The sequence below is a fragment of the Aquarana catesbeiana genome, unplaced genomic scaffold, assembly GCF_042186555.1.
Source record: "Aquarana catesbeiana isolate 2022-GZ unplaced genomic scaffold, ASM4218655v1 unanchor232, whole genome shotgun sequence".
NCBI lineage: Eukaryota > Metazoa > Chordata > Amphibia > Anura > Ranidae > Aquarana > Aquarana catesbeiana.
Genome location: NW_027362660.1, coordinates 32,944 through 48,005, shown reverse-complemented (window position 1 = coordinate 48,005; position 15,062 = coordinate 32,944). Strand labels below are relative to the sequence as shown.

The following is a 15,062-nucleotide window of genomic DNA, read 5'->3' as shown; positions in this document are numbered from 1 at the left end:
TTGTCAAGATAACAGCACATAACTAAGGTAAGACACTACAGAGCAAAAAAAAATCATAAAGATGCAGACAGGGCAACAGATGGTGAAGGCAAAAACATTCCAAAATGCACACAGACACAGTGAAAGCAAAGTCAGTTTTCAGTTATGGGTGGATGTGAATCAGGTGGGACATACCTGTGGAGGGACAGAGAAGAAATCTTCAGATGAGGCAAAGCCTGAAGTGCATATTACTTGTATAAAAATTCACTTTGAGAAAGAATCACTAAAGGAAAGAATCACAGCAATGTTTCCCCCAGCAAAGTGCCCCCCGCAAAGATTGGATTGGATAGCAGGAGAATGCTGCTGGTAGAGGAGTATGTTCTCTTCCCTCCAATGACAGCCCAGTGTAGGTAGGAGGACAGAAGAGGGAGATGTTTGCTCTCTTGGTTGCTAAGTATTCAGAACATTGTACAGTGGCAGTGGGTTCCTGGGGTTCTGAATTCCAGCATGGGCACTGCCAGAGCCTGTGTCATGGGAAGATATTGGACTGTCCACCCATTAAGTGATACTGCTCAAACAGACCAGAGGTCGGAAAAGTAAGTGCAGGTGGGGTGGGAGGACTATCAGAGACCAAAAGCCCCTAAGAGCCGTAAAGCCCTGTCTTACCTTAGAGCCTTGCAGCCTGACTACTCCCTCAGAGGCCCCCACAGCCCTTCAGCCCCACTAACCTCTCAGAGGTGTTCAGCCCTATTACTGTCAGGGCTAATTGCCAGCTCCTATCTCTCCACAGTGACTCACCTGTTGATGATATCCTGCTCGTCAGTCCTGCCTACTTAAGCCCAGATGATCTCTGCCTTCGCCTTGGTCAACATCACAGAGACTATCGCCTGCGTTCCTGTTATAGACTTGCTTGGCCGACATTCCTTCTGGCTCCAGATCCTGCTTGCTGTTCCACTATGCTGATCTCTGGCTTCCTGACTTTCTGGCTTGTCTGACTATCCGTTCCGGGTTACCAAACTTTGGCAATGTTTTGACTAAGTTTGTTCTATTTACTTTTATTATTAAACAAGTGTGATTTAACTGTACTTCTGTCTCAGTCTGATTCATGGTTTCTGACAATTACTTCCTAAGAGTCCCCCAAAGTCCTTCAGCTACACTTCCTCCTCAGGGGTCCCAGAGTCCTTCAGATGCAGTATACCCTCAGAGGCTCCCAGAGTCCTTTAGTCCCACTACCTCCTCAGAGATAAGTACACCCCTCAGGATTAGTGCACTCCCCAGGATTAGGACACCCACCAAGATTAGGACACCAGGATAAGTGCATCCTCCAGGATTAAGGCACTACCCAGGATTAGGACACCCTCCAGGATTAGTGCATCCCCCAGGATTAAGGCAGCCCCAGGATTAGGACACCTCCCAGGATTAGGACACCTCCGAGGATTAGGACACCCCGAGGATTAGGACACCCCGAGGATTAGGACACCATCCAGGATAAGGCCATCCCCAGGAATAAGGCACTCCCCAGGATTAGGACACCCTCCAGGATTAGAATATCCCCCAGGATTAAGACACCCCCCAGGAATGTTAGTTAAATGAATTGGATTTTTTTAATGTTTCACTTTAAAGTGGATGTAAACCCAATGCCATCCTTTCTAAACTACTGCCATAGGGGTTATCTATAAGGATATACATGCCTCCTGCATGTATCTTTACCTGTCAAATGTCTCCCCTCTGTCTGTTATGAGAGCTGAAAAACTGAATATTCTGTGGGTGGGTCTGTTGTCTGGAGCTCGTTGGTTGGAGTCGTGATGTCAGTAGACTCCCCGCCCACCTCAGCACTCCCCTTGTCAACATGCATTTTTCTCCAGTGTATTTCTAACACTGAACTTCTGCTATGATCACTAACATCCAGTGAAAAGACAGGAAAGTAACCACATGACTTCAGCATGCCCAGTTATGCTGAAGTGTGGAACATCCAATTAAAAAATAATGCATGTCTTATTCTAGTGCACGAGATATTTAAATCACCTGTCACTTACAGCAAGGGGGAGGATTTGACAAAGTTTTTCTCTGTTTGTCAAGATTTATCTCACTGAACAATAAAAGAGGATTGCTCAGAGATGGATTAACTCTTTGTGGCAAGACTGGGCTCAAATGATAGGAAATCTTATACTCTATATTATGACATTAAAAAAAAAAAATTTGGGTTTACAACCACTTTAACCACTTAAGGACCAGCCTCGTTTTGGATTTTAGGTGTTTACATGTTTAAAACAGTTTTTTGTGCTAGAAAATTACTTAGAACCCCCAAACATTATATATGTTTTTTTTTCGAACACCCTAGAGAATAAAATGGCGGTCGTTGCAATACTTTTTTTTGCACCGTATTTGCGCAGCGGTCTTATAAGCACACTTTTTGGAAAAAATTCACTTTTTTTAATAAAAAAATAAGACAACGGGGGCGTGGTCTGGACATGGCTGAGTGAGGACGTGTGCCAGGGGAGCTCCCGGTCCGATCCGTCCTTAACCAGTTTTTATTCAGCTCTTATCAACTAGTTATACCCGGAATGTACTCCGCTGGGAAGCGGAGAGGAAAACAGAGGAGGATAGAATCACACAAGCCACACAGGAGTGCAGATATCCGGCAGTGCCTCTCAAGCATTCAGGGAGCCCCCCAGTCACCAAGATGGTGGACACCACGAGACCTGGCCCTCCAAGAGAACAGCAGCCTCAGGCTTCATTTACATCCTTGGCACTGTCAGCTGTCTCGGACATGGACCTTACCACTCTGGTGATGTTCCGAACGGAACCTCGGGAATCACCACAGTCCTCCCCTACCCCGTTGCTCCTGCAAGCTGACGCCAAGTTGATAGCACTACTGCAGGCTCTCCCAACGCGGTCAGACATAGAAGCCATAGTCAGTAGAATGGAAGCAACCCACCGCAAGGAGATGGCGGTGTTGAGACATAGTTACATAGTTACATAGTAGGTGAGGTTGAAAAAAGACACACGTCCATCAAGTCCACCCTATTTGTGTGATTATGTGACATGAGATGCAATCACTTTCTGACCGAGTGAGGAATGGAGAATCCTCGGTGTCTGCACTGGAGCAATGGATGTTGGTGGTTGAAGCAACACAAGTGTCCCAAGCTGCCACTATCCTCACACAACAGCTTCAACTGGAGGAATTTGAGGACCGCAGCAGGCGTAATAATCTGCCCCTGAGGGGTTTACCTGAAGCCACTGGAATGGAGGATCTGGCAGCTTCCGCCATCGCAATTTTCATTCATGGGCACGGAACCTATCGAGGTACCAGACTGGTTGCAGTTGCTGCAGCGCTTCACTCCGGATCATCAGGCACACGGAGAGCCAGAACACCCAGACCACAGAGGAACAGGCGCAGAACCCTGCCCTGCATCATCAGCAGAAGCACCAAGGAAGGACTGAGGGACGCCGGCAGTGTGGTGAGAAATCTAAGACTGATCCTCCCCCCTTGTATGTTCACACACTCCGGGTGACCCCCCCGCCCTGGTAGCATCTCCCCGCAGTTTTGCAGTCTCTTCCCTCTGGGCATCCTTTCCCCTTGTGACCCGAGATTAACTGCGCTGCCTTCCCACTATGGCCATGACATCATGTGCCTTCGGCTGCCCAGAGACAATGATTGGTTGCAAGAGAAACAGGAAGAGGGTAAAACACTACATAGACAGAAATAAGTTTATACATTTCCCCGCATCGCTGCCTGTACAAGCATGCCGGACGTTGCGGCGCTCTGGGGGGGCTCTTTGGGAGAGGGGGAGGGGCTATTAGTAGAGACCGGGGAATTCCCCTCTTCAATGTACGTAATATTGGGGGAGCCCATCAACCTCACAGGGGTGATTACCCTTATCCACATCCAGCAGTGTTTGCTCCTAACACCCCCTGACACAGGACTCGAACGAACTCTCTTCGAGCAGAGGGGCTGATGGGACACTATGGTCATCCAGAGGACAGCGCAACATTGTTTGGAGACTCCGGACGCTCTGGCAATTATAGACATGCTGAAGACAGAGACTGTGTCCAGACCAGAGGTTTGTGCTATGTTATTTAGAGGTTTGATGATTTGTATCCTTTACTATTATGTCCTGACATACATGAGGTTACATAAGCTGTAAAACTGTGTAAAGGGAAACCCTTCCAGCAATGGATATATCTCTTTATCCTGTGACTATATCCTTCAGAAAGCAACCACTTTTACAGGTTAACTCTCGGGCAGTGTAGTGTGAAATGGGTCGAACCCATGGCTCTACCGTTACTCCCAGGTAACCCCAGGGAGGAGGGAGGAGGGGGGTGATGGCTTTGCTTCATATCTCCAATAGTCGGGCTAACAACAATGTTAGGTAAGGGGCTAAGCACTCTGATATTCTTCACTCCCCGAAGCATAACTCCACGACAAGAGAGATTGTGTCATATATTTAGCCTCCCCCTCCCCTTCTCTGTTCCTCACTGAGATATTCCCCAGAGGACTCCCATTCCTACATTCTTTAAGCACCCAGAGGGGCGGATGGGGGAGGTTGGGGAGTAGGATGTGAGGAGGATTTCACTGAATCCCGATAGGATTGATGTCCCCCGAAATGTATTAGGGAATACGCAGTGCTGTTGTACACGCGGTTTCAGGGGGGTAGGGATCCTCTTTGGTTTGGTTTGATTGTTTCTTTTCCTTGTGGTTTTTTAATTTTTTTTTTTTTTAAACACACTTAATCTGTTTTAGAGTTGGTTATCAATTCCAGTTATCAAGCTGGGGGGGAACGGGGTGGACCGGGGGATCCTCTCTCGGTCTACTCTTACCTCTTCCCCAGTAGGTCTAAGCATCCCCCTAGTGTGTACTGGGATATGCTTCTTTGCAGATAAATTTATCTGCATTTAGTTAAAGACGGTAACACTATACCGTTCACTACCCGTCTGGTGGAACGGTTTCATACTTACCTTTCTTGTCTTCTTCTTCCTTTCTTGGATCTCTCTTTCCTCCACACCCTTTCTGATTTCTTCCTATTCTAAACCCCTTTGACTTCCCCCTCCTCCCCTCCCACCCCATCTTTCCCGTCAAATCCCCTGGGCTCGGGCGACGATGGACATGATCAACATATTTTCGCTAAATGCGAAGGGCTTAAACATACCTGAAAAGCGCTGCATGTTGTAACATGACCTTAAAAGAGCACACGCTGATATAGCGTTCATTCAGGAAACACACTTTAAGACTGGCAACCCGCAATGCCTTAAAAACTAATATTTCCCACACACATATCACGCCACTAATATAGCAGCCAAATCTAAGGAAGTGTCTACACTCCTATCTGGGGCGGTACCCTGGACATGTAGTGACACCTTGATAGACACGGAGGGCCGCTATGTATTTCTTAAGGGATGGATAGGGGACAAGAAAGTCACATTGGCCACTGTATATGCGCCTAATGATAGGCAAGATGCCTTTCTACACCGTACATTGAATTTACTCACAGAATTCAGGGAGGGTCAACTGGTCTTGGGGGGGGTTATTTTAACGTACCTCTAGCTCCTGCAGTAGACACCTCTACGGGCTCCTCTTCCATGTGTAGAAGCATACACAAACGCATGACTCAGGATCCCCACAACGCCCAACTGATAGACATCTGGAGGCTGCATCATTCGGGAGAAAGAGACTCCACTTTCTACTCATCTCCACATAAAGTGTATTCGAGAATAGACTATTTCTTTGTCCCGCATCGCCAACTGGAAGCTGTCCACAGTGTTGAGATTACGTGGTCAGACCACGCCCCTATCACCATGCGCTATGCCTTGTCATCTACTCTGAATTCCAGACCCATATTCTGGAGACTAAACGAAAGCCTACTTCAGACACCAGTAGTCATGACGGACGTCACAAATGAGTTGAAACATTACTTCCAAACCAATGATACTGAAGACTGTGACCCTGGAATTTTATGGGAGGCCCACAAGACGGTGATAAGAGGAGTGTTAATTAAACATGGCGCTCGTATTAAAAGAGAAAGAGAACAACAACTGCTCCAACTTCTCCACAAGATACATACAGTTGAATCCAAACACAAGCAAACCCCAACTGCCCCGCTAGAAATAGAGCTATTATCCCTCAGAAAGCAAGCAGTAGACTTGCTACAATATAGAGCCAAGGCAGCACTCCAGGTATGTCGAAAAGTCTCATATGAATCGGGAAATAAATGCGGGAAACTTCTTGCCAAAGCAGTTAGAAGTCATAGACTCAACACATACATTCCCCACATCATTTCCTCTTCGGGACAGAGAAAGACCACCCCAACCCAAATAGCAAAAGAATTTAGAGACTACTACTCCTCCCTTTATAACCTCCCAGTACGACCCCCAAACAACACGACGATAAATGACTACATATCAGCAGCTCAAATGCCCCAAATTTCGACGGCAACAAGTGTAGACTTAGATGATCCCATTACCATGGAGGAGCTGCAGCGAGCAATAGGTGGGATGAAACCTGGTAAGGCCCCGGGCCCAGATGGGTTTACTCTGCAATACTACCAATCCCTGCTGCCACTCCTAGCCCCTCATATGGTAAAGATGTTTATTAGCCTTGGGGAGGGGGCCCTTTTGCCCAGAGACACTCTGAGGACACATATATCTCTGATACCGAAAGAAGGCAAAGATGCAGCAGCCTGTGGTAGCTATAGACCTATATCCCTGCTAAACGTTGATCTTAAGCTTTTTACAAAGATCCTAGCCAATAGAATAACCCAACACATGCCAGACCTAGTCCACCTAGACCAGGTGGGGTTTGTCCCTGCCCGAGAGGCGAGGGACAACACCACCAAAGTGCTTAACCTCATCCACGTAGTCTCGGCCACTAAAACACCATGCGTCTTCCTTAGCACAGATGCGGAGAAGGCGTTTGACCGCGTCAACTGGGTTTTTATGTCCTTAGTTCTTGAGAAGATCGGACTAGGACACAAGATGTTACAGTGGATCCGTAGCTTATACTCCAACCCCACTGACCAGGTCAAAGCCAACGGAATACTTTCAGATTCATTCCCTATAACAAATGGTACTAGACAGGGATGCCCGCTTTCACCTCTCCTGTTTGCCTTGGCTCTGGAGCCCTTCTTATGTACAATACGATCTAACCCGGATATATCCGGCGTGACAGTGGGGGACACCCAATACAAGATCTCAGCCTTTGCTGACGATCTGATGTTTTCTTTAACTAATCCAGTGGTGTCCCTACCAAACCTTCTTAAGGAATTTGATAGATATGGAAATTTATCCAACCTAAAAATCAATTTTGATAAATCAGAGGCAATGGGGATTAATATCACATCGAGCGGATTAAGCTCCCTAAAATCACAATTTAGATTTAAATGGTCAGATACCTCCCTCAAATACCTGGGCACCCAGATCCCCAATGACCTAAAACACACCTTCGGACTTAACTTTCCACCCTTATTGACCAAAACCCGCTTGCTCTTGGAAGAGTGGAACAAGGGACTACACTCCTGGTTCGGGAGGTGTAATCTCCTTAAAATGTCTATATTCCCGAAATTTCTATATTTATTCCAGGCACTACCAATCAGGATTCCACCCCAATATCTTAAGCAAGTGCATTCCCTTTTTGTTAAATTCATCTGGGCAAATTCGAAACCCTGACTGCGCAGGCACTATTTAACATTACCCAAACACTTTGGAGGACTGGCCCTCCCAGATCTACGGAACTACTACTGGGTTGACCATCTAGGTCAGTGGTTCTCAACCTGGGGGTCGGGACCCCCTCAGGGGTCAAATGAAGATTTGCCAGGGGTCACCAAATCCTGGGCTGTTCCTAAAGCCCGCACCGCTCTCTCTCTGCCTTTTTGCGGCCGCCCACTGGAGCCCGCGGCCACCCACTAAGCCCGCGGCTGCCCACTCAGCCTCCTCGCAGCCGCCCATTCAGTTTACAGCATAGGTGGGGGGAAGAAACTAGAGGTCAGCTTATCTCCTGATTTCGGCATAGGTGTCACTGCTGTGAGACACCACAAAGTTGGAGACACAGTGAGTAAGACTACCTGTGATTATAGTTGCTATTAATAGTCCCCGCTACAGTTCTCAGATCAGCAGATAACCTTGATCAAGAGCACCTTAGTTGGCTGATAAGAACTCCCCCCAGCATTGCCACTCATCCCACCCCCCCACCGCACCAAGGAGTAAGAGAAGGAATAAAAATAGAGAATACGTGAAAGGTAGAGGAAAAGAGGTGGAGGAGCAAAGAAAAAGGGAGAGAAAGAATAAGAGAAAGAACAAGAAAGATGGCTAGAGAGAGGGATGGGGAAAAAAAAACAAGAAATTAGGATTTTAATACTGTACGAGTGGAAGGGACTCAGGGAGAGCTAAATGTCCGTGGGTCAGGGTCGCAAATTACTTGTCTTGCCTTGGGTGCTCACAACCTATGCTACAAAAATAATTTTACTGTTAGGGGTCCCCACAACTTGGGAAATTTTATCAAGGGGTCACGGCAGTAGAAAGGTTGAGAACCACTGATCTAGGTAGAATAATAGGTTGGAACCGACATGGCCAAAACAAGCTTTGGACACAATTGGAACAAGCTCAGTCTGTGGTCCCACTGCAGGGAGCGGTTTACCTTCAAATTTGAACTTGCACCCAATAATAGGCACGACCCTACATATAGGCGTATCTATATTATCCACTGCCTCCCTCTCCTCTAGGAGTTCTCCTCTATTCCCGATATTGGGAAATCCTTCTTTCCCCCCCAGGTTTGGATCAATCGGAAAATACAAGATGCTTACTTCATCCGGCAGAGACCGAGCCTCACATTTCCTAGTTGGAAATAAATGGCCCTCTGTTAAAGCCCTAACTGACAGTGAGGGTCAATTCAAATTACCATTCTGGAAAGCAATACGAATACACCATTTTCTACACTCGATTCCCAACCCAGCACATTTCGACAGCAACCTGACGACTTTTGAAGAGTATTGCGCAGACGAGGGAATCTTACCTCGAGTGCTATCCAAAATGTATGAATTACTCAATTCCCCAGTAGAACAACCTGACCTGACATTCATACAGAAATGGGAAACCGATCTACAATGCAAGTTTACCAACGCCCAAATTCAAACGATCATCAGATTTTCTTTAAAAGCATCTATCTGCACAAAAATGCAAGAACTTAATTATAAGATCCTGACCAGATGGTACTTTACACCTCAAAGGCTACACACATTTTTTCCTAACACCACAGACAGATGTTGGAGATGTCAGACAGCCAAAGGGACGCTCCTCCACATTTTCTGCCCTCTGCTTCAGTATTTCTGGACAACTGCCCGGAAGGTCATTCAACAAGTTACGGACCACACGATCGGTGAAGACCCAGCTGTCATTCTGCTCCATGCCACTACAATACCAGCACGGAGTTACAAAAAGTCAATAATAAGAATGCAGCTAAATATTGTATCCCACTGCTGTGGAAGAACAGCTCACCACCGACTATTAGATTGTGGCTATGCAGAGTGGAGGAGTTCAGGAAGTTGGAGGACTTAGTCCTGACGGCACAAAATAAACAGGAACAACATTCCAAAACATGGTTGTCCTGGAAATTATTTATATACTCTGATGAAGGTATGGCGCTGCTTGCCACCTAAATGATAAAGCACCACAGACTTGATGATGAAGCACCATCCCAACCCGAGCCTCTTACCCTCTTCCCCATCCCCTTCCCCTTCCCCCTGATTCTCTTCCTTCCCCTTATCCAGCCTTACTGAAACCTTTACATCCCATATTCTCTAATAGCAACGCCTCTGCTCACTTCTTCCTTCTCTTTTATCTTTCTCTTTTTTCTGTTTTTTTTAGGTATTTGTTCTCAGAGACTGAGCAGTATCACCTGACTAATAACTAGGAAGACATGAGGAGACTTCTTCATTATTGCATATACTTACCTGTGCACATCAGTTGTTAAGGCTGGCATTGTACTGTATTGTCTGTTTCCATTTTGGTTTTCTTTGACTTTTTCCTTTTGTTTCTTCTTGAAAATCAATAAAATTTATATTTGAAAAAAAAAAAAAAAAATAAGACAACTGTAAAGTTAGCCCAATTTTTTTTTATATTGTGAAATATAATGTTACGCCGAGTAAATTGATACCCAACATGTCACGCTTCAAAATTGCGCCCGCTCGTGGAATGGTGTCAAACTTTTACCCTCAAAAAATCTCCATGGGCAACGTTTAAAAAATTCTACAGGTTACATGTTTTGCGTTACAGAGGAGGTCTAGGGTTAGAATTGTTGCTCTCGCTCTACTGGTTGCGGCGATACCTCACATGTGTGGTTTGATCACCGTTTTCATGCGCTACTCGCGTATGCGTTCGCTTCTGCGTGCGAGCTCGGGTTTTTAAAAAAAATTTTTCTTTTTTTATTATTTATTTTACATTATTTTATTTATTTTTACACTGTTTTAAAAAAAAAAAAATGGTGTCACTTTTATTCCTATTACAAGGAATGTAAGCATCAAAAAAGCGGGACATGACCACTTAAATATGAGATCTGGGGTCAAAAAGACCTCACATCTCATATTTACACTAAAATGCAATAAAAAAAAAAAAAAAAAAGTCATTTAAAAAAATGACATCGAAAAAAATATGCCTTTAAGAGGCGTGGGCGGAAGTGATGTTTTGACGTCGCTTCCGCCCAGCAGTGTCATGGAGACGAGTGGGCGCCAACTTAGCTTCACTCATCTCCAGGCACTGGAGGGAGACGGACGCGATCGCCTCCGCCGCTACCGACGGCTCCGGTAAGGGGCGGGAGAGGGGGCCCTCTCTCGCAACCGATAAAAGTGATCTCGCGGCGAATCCACCGCAGGGACCACTTTTATCAGAAAGCAGACCGCCGCGTAAAAACGGGGATACAGTGGTTATGGCAGCTGCCACAACAACAATATCCCCCTTCAAAGTTTGGACGTACATCGGCATGCGGCGGTCCGGAAGTGGTTAAGGATTTAAAAATCACTGCTCCCAGCCAAACAGAGATTTTAAAAACTTTTTTTTTGCATTGGTACATGTTCCCCAAGGACCGTGCCCCCCCCCACCACCACCACCACCATGCTATTGTTTGACACCCCCTTGCTTATTAGCTCAGAAAATGAGCATTTTTAATTTGACAGATTTGGATCCCAATTATTTTAATAGGATTTGGATTCAGCCTCAGAATTTCTTAGAAGTGAAGTGAACAACACTCCGACCAAACCCAGGAATGTTCATCTCATCTCCAGTAAGAAGGTGACATCTCCACAAGTAAGAAAATATTCCGGCCCTATAAATTGGGAAATGTTCTGCCCCTGAAGGGGTTAATCTAGGTCTCCACACTATATATGTGTGTATCATCATCTGCTGGAGATAAAAGACATCACAGTGACTATGGAGGAAGAGGACGGACATGACGGGGGGTTACTGGGTGTAAATAGAAAATAAGATCTTATTACCTCCTCTAATGCCACTTCCAGTAATGTCTTTTCTCTATTTCCTATGGAACTTTCTGTCTGTACCTGACATCACTTCCTGTCTGCATTCCATAGAGACTTCCTGTCTGGGAAGAAGTAAGATCACCACCTTGTGGAGCTCAGAGGAACTGCAGCACCAGGAAACATCCCATAATAACCATTCCAATATAATATTTATCTTACAGGGCTAATTTTAAAACTCCGTAAATGTATCTTTTTGGTGAGAAAATGCAAAAATATATCATAAAGCATAACAATTTATATCAATCCACTCATAATGAAGATGTTAAACATAAATTGCAAGGATGTAACGTTCACATAGGAATGGTGGCGGAGCTCTCTCAAAGTAATGGCAATACTTTGAATGCTCATATAAATAAAATAATTAATCCTGGAGTGAAAAAAGCTTTAAAGCAATAAATAATATATAAACTGGGTCATCCACTTCATCCATAAAGACATTGTGATTCCAGATCTTCTAGATCACATAGAAGGACTCATCGATGATTTCATACATTTGTTTGAAAAGATAGAACAATCCTCAGAAGGGATCATGTAGGATGACTGGAAAGGCTCCTGACTGGTGAGATCATCCAAACATAATGATTACATCCATGAACTGGAGCGAGCTCGTTGGGGTGAAAAAGCCAATCTGTAAACTCTGTGTAGACGTTATCCAAGAACTCAGCACACTCCATGTGTGGAGAAAGACTCAAGGTGGATTTAGCCTGTCATTTATCATACGTAGACTTTTCTCTTCAGGGAAGGCTATCATGCCTCCAACTTTTAACTATTCCATCAGCTCAACCCCAACAGGTATAACCTTTTCTACCACTTGCCCCACCACCCTATTAGATTGTAAGCTCTTAAGAGCAAGGCCCTCTTAAAACAGAAATTAAACTCCTCTGATGTTCTTGTACCTATGGTTAAGCCTATAATAAGGCTTACCTATAGGTACTGTAAATATCTCCCAAACGTGCATGTTAGGAGAAATTTACTGTATAGTGCGCCAATTACATCATTGATGCATTCGCTCTGAAGAAACGGCCCTTTCGTGCCACTTCTTCAGGGCTCTGCTGTGACCGGCGTATCCCGCGTATATTAGGGTGCCCACGTGTCCCAGATTGCCTGGGACATTCCCGCAATTGGCAGGTCTGTCCCGGGTCCCGGGCACCTTCATTCCGGGACAATACAGTGTCCCGGAATGGAATTGACAGAGCGAGCAAACCCTGCTATAGCGCTGGTGCTCGCTCTGCCTCCAGCTCCACCTGATACTCTGCTCACTGGTTGCTATAGCCGCCTGGCGGCTAGCAACCAGTGATCTCACAGCTCGACCCTGCCCAGCATGCAAAGCAGAGGAGAAGTTAACTTTCTCCTCCTCCGCGCCGAACGCTCTCCACAATGCCCGTCGAGGCTGTCAGCGGGGGCAGCGGCAGCCCCAAAGACAAGAATCAGCTGTTACCACCTCGGCAGCTCTGCTGGATGTCTCCCTGCCCTGTACCGCAGAGCAGACCGAAGCCGCCTCCCCCTCCTCGGCTACAAGTACACGGAGAGGGAAGAGGGACACCGCTATACATTCCTGGCGCTGATCTGAGGTCTGTTCTAAGCTTATATTATGTGTGTATGTAGATAGACAGAAGAGGGACAGGGACAGTGATCAGGAAAAGGGTAAAAAGTGCCCCCCCCAGCACGTTTCTGACACCCGCCTTTCCACTAGCACAAGTGTAAGAGGGGGTCTGTACTGCGGGGGGTTCTCTACTTAGTGGGGGGTCTGTACTGTACTACTGTGGGGGGTCTGTACTTAGTGGGGGGTTCTGTACTTAGGGGGGTCTATACTGATGGAGAAGGGGTCTGTATTTAGTGGGGGGGTCTATAGTGAGGGGGGAAGTCTGTACTGAGGTGGGGAATCTATACTTGATGGAGGGGGGTCTTTACTGAGGGAGGGGGCCTATAGTTAGTGGAGGGGGGTCCGTACTGAGGGAGGGGGCCTATACTTAGTGGAGAGGGGGGTCCGTACTAAGGGAGGGGGCCTATAATTAGTGGAGGGGGGTCCGTACTGAGGGAGGGAGTCTATAGTTAGTGGAGGGGGGTCCGTACTGAGGGAGGGGGCCTATACTTAGTGGAGAGTGGGGTCCGTACTGAGGGAGGGGGTCTATAGTTAGTGGGGGGTCCGTACTGAGGGAGGGGGTCTATAGTTAGTGGGGGGTCCGTACAGAGGGAGGGGGCCTATACTTAGTGGAGAGGGGGGTCCGTACTAAGGGAGAGGTCTGTACTGAGGGAAGGGGCCTATAGTTAGTGGGGGGGTCCATACTGAGGGAGGGGGCTTATACTTAGTGGAGAGGGGGCCAGACTGAGGGAGGGGGTCTACAGTTACTAGAGGGGGGTTTCTACTGAGGGAGGGGGGTCTATAGTTAGTGGAGGGGTCTGTACTGAGGAAGGGGGCCTATACTTAGTGGAGAGGGGGGTCCGTACTGAGGGAGGGGGTCCGTACTGAGGGAGGGGGCCTATAGTTAGTGAGGGGGTTCCGTACTGAGGGAGGGGGCCTATACTTAGTGGAGAGGGGGCCGGACAGAGGGAGGGGGTCTACAGTTAGTAGAGGGGGGTCCGTACTGAGGGAGGGGGGTCTATACTGAGGAAAGGGGGTCTGTACTAAGGGAGGGGAGTGTATTATTACAATGTAATAATAGAAATACATTTCAAGCAGGGTATTGGGATGATATAAGTGCTAAAACCAGCCATTCACCCGACAAATCACTCGCCGCCGAAATCCCGCCAACCCCGAAACTACATTCAACCCCCCCCCGCCCCCCCCTCCCCCGGTCCTTGGCAAAATTGTCCCTGAATGGCAGTTTGGAAATGTGGTCACCCTAGCATACATGCGTGGGAGTGATGTCACTGCGGCTTCAGCCAATCACAGCGCCAGAGCCCGCGAACCTGGAAGTAACTCAAAGAAAAATGTCGGCTGTGTCAACAGTGTGCGGGTGCCGCTGCAACAGCTTAGTTTTAAGGTAAGTATTTCATAATGACCTAGCATGCGATGCATAATAGCTCATTATGCCTTTGTCTTGCAGGTTTTTATTTTCTAGGTTTACAACCTCTTTAACCCTCTTGTATTGTAACTGTACTGTCTCCTTTTAGTTGATGCTCTATAAATCTTGTAAAATAATAATAATAATTATGATAAGTTGAAATGTCCGCACATGGACTTCCACAGGGACCACATGACTACATATATACTTTGTACAGTGTCCCCAGGCCTCCAGGTGGATTTAACCTGTAATTAATAATGCATAAATGTGCATATAAAAATTTATACAGTGACCACCGAGACATCTATGCATGGCTTGGATGTCACCCATTTTATGAGCAGCCCATAAAAGTCCACTCACTCTCATGGAACTTCAGATCAAAGGACCTTCATTCCAGGTGTAAGAACAAAAGTCTATCAATCGAGCGATATAGAGAGTACCACCATAGGATCAGATGGGGAAAGACTGACATGTGACTGGTTTCTTTGGTATCCCAACTTCCTCAGAGATCGCCAAACCCACACTAGTGTACACCGCCCATGTCACGTACCTGGTATGT

The 15,062-nt window shown here is 46.5% G+C and overlaps 1 protein-coding gene across 4 annotated transcripts in view; it reads right to left on the bottom strand.

Moving 5' to 3' along the window:
* Positions 1–11,538, bottom strand: part of LOC141121793 (uncharacterized) — a 139,767-nt gene extending 128,229 nt beyond the window's left edge. For all 4 annotated transcript variants that reach the window (XM_073611512.1, XM_073611511.1, XM_073611513.1 and 1 more), the window contains exon 1: positions 11,457–11,538. The gene's annotated coding sequence lies outside the window, so the exon portion shown is untranslated. The remainder of the gene's footprint in view (positions 1–11,456) is intronic.
* Between the last annotated feature and the right edge of the window lie 3,524 nt (positions 11,539–15,062).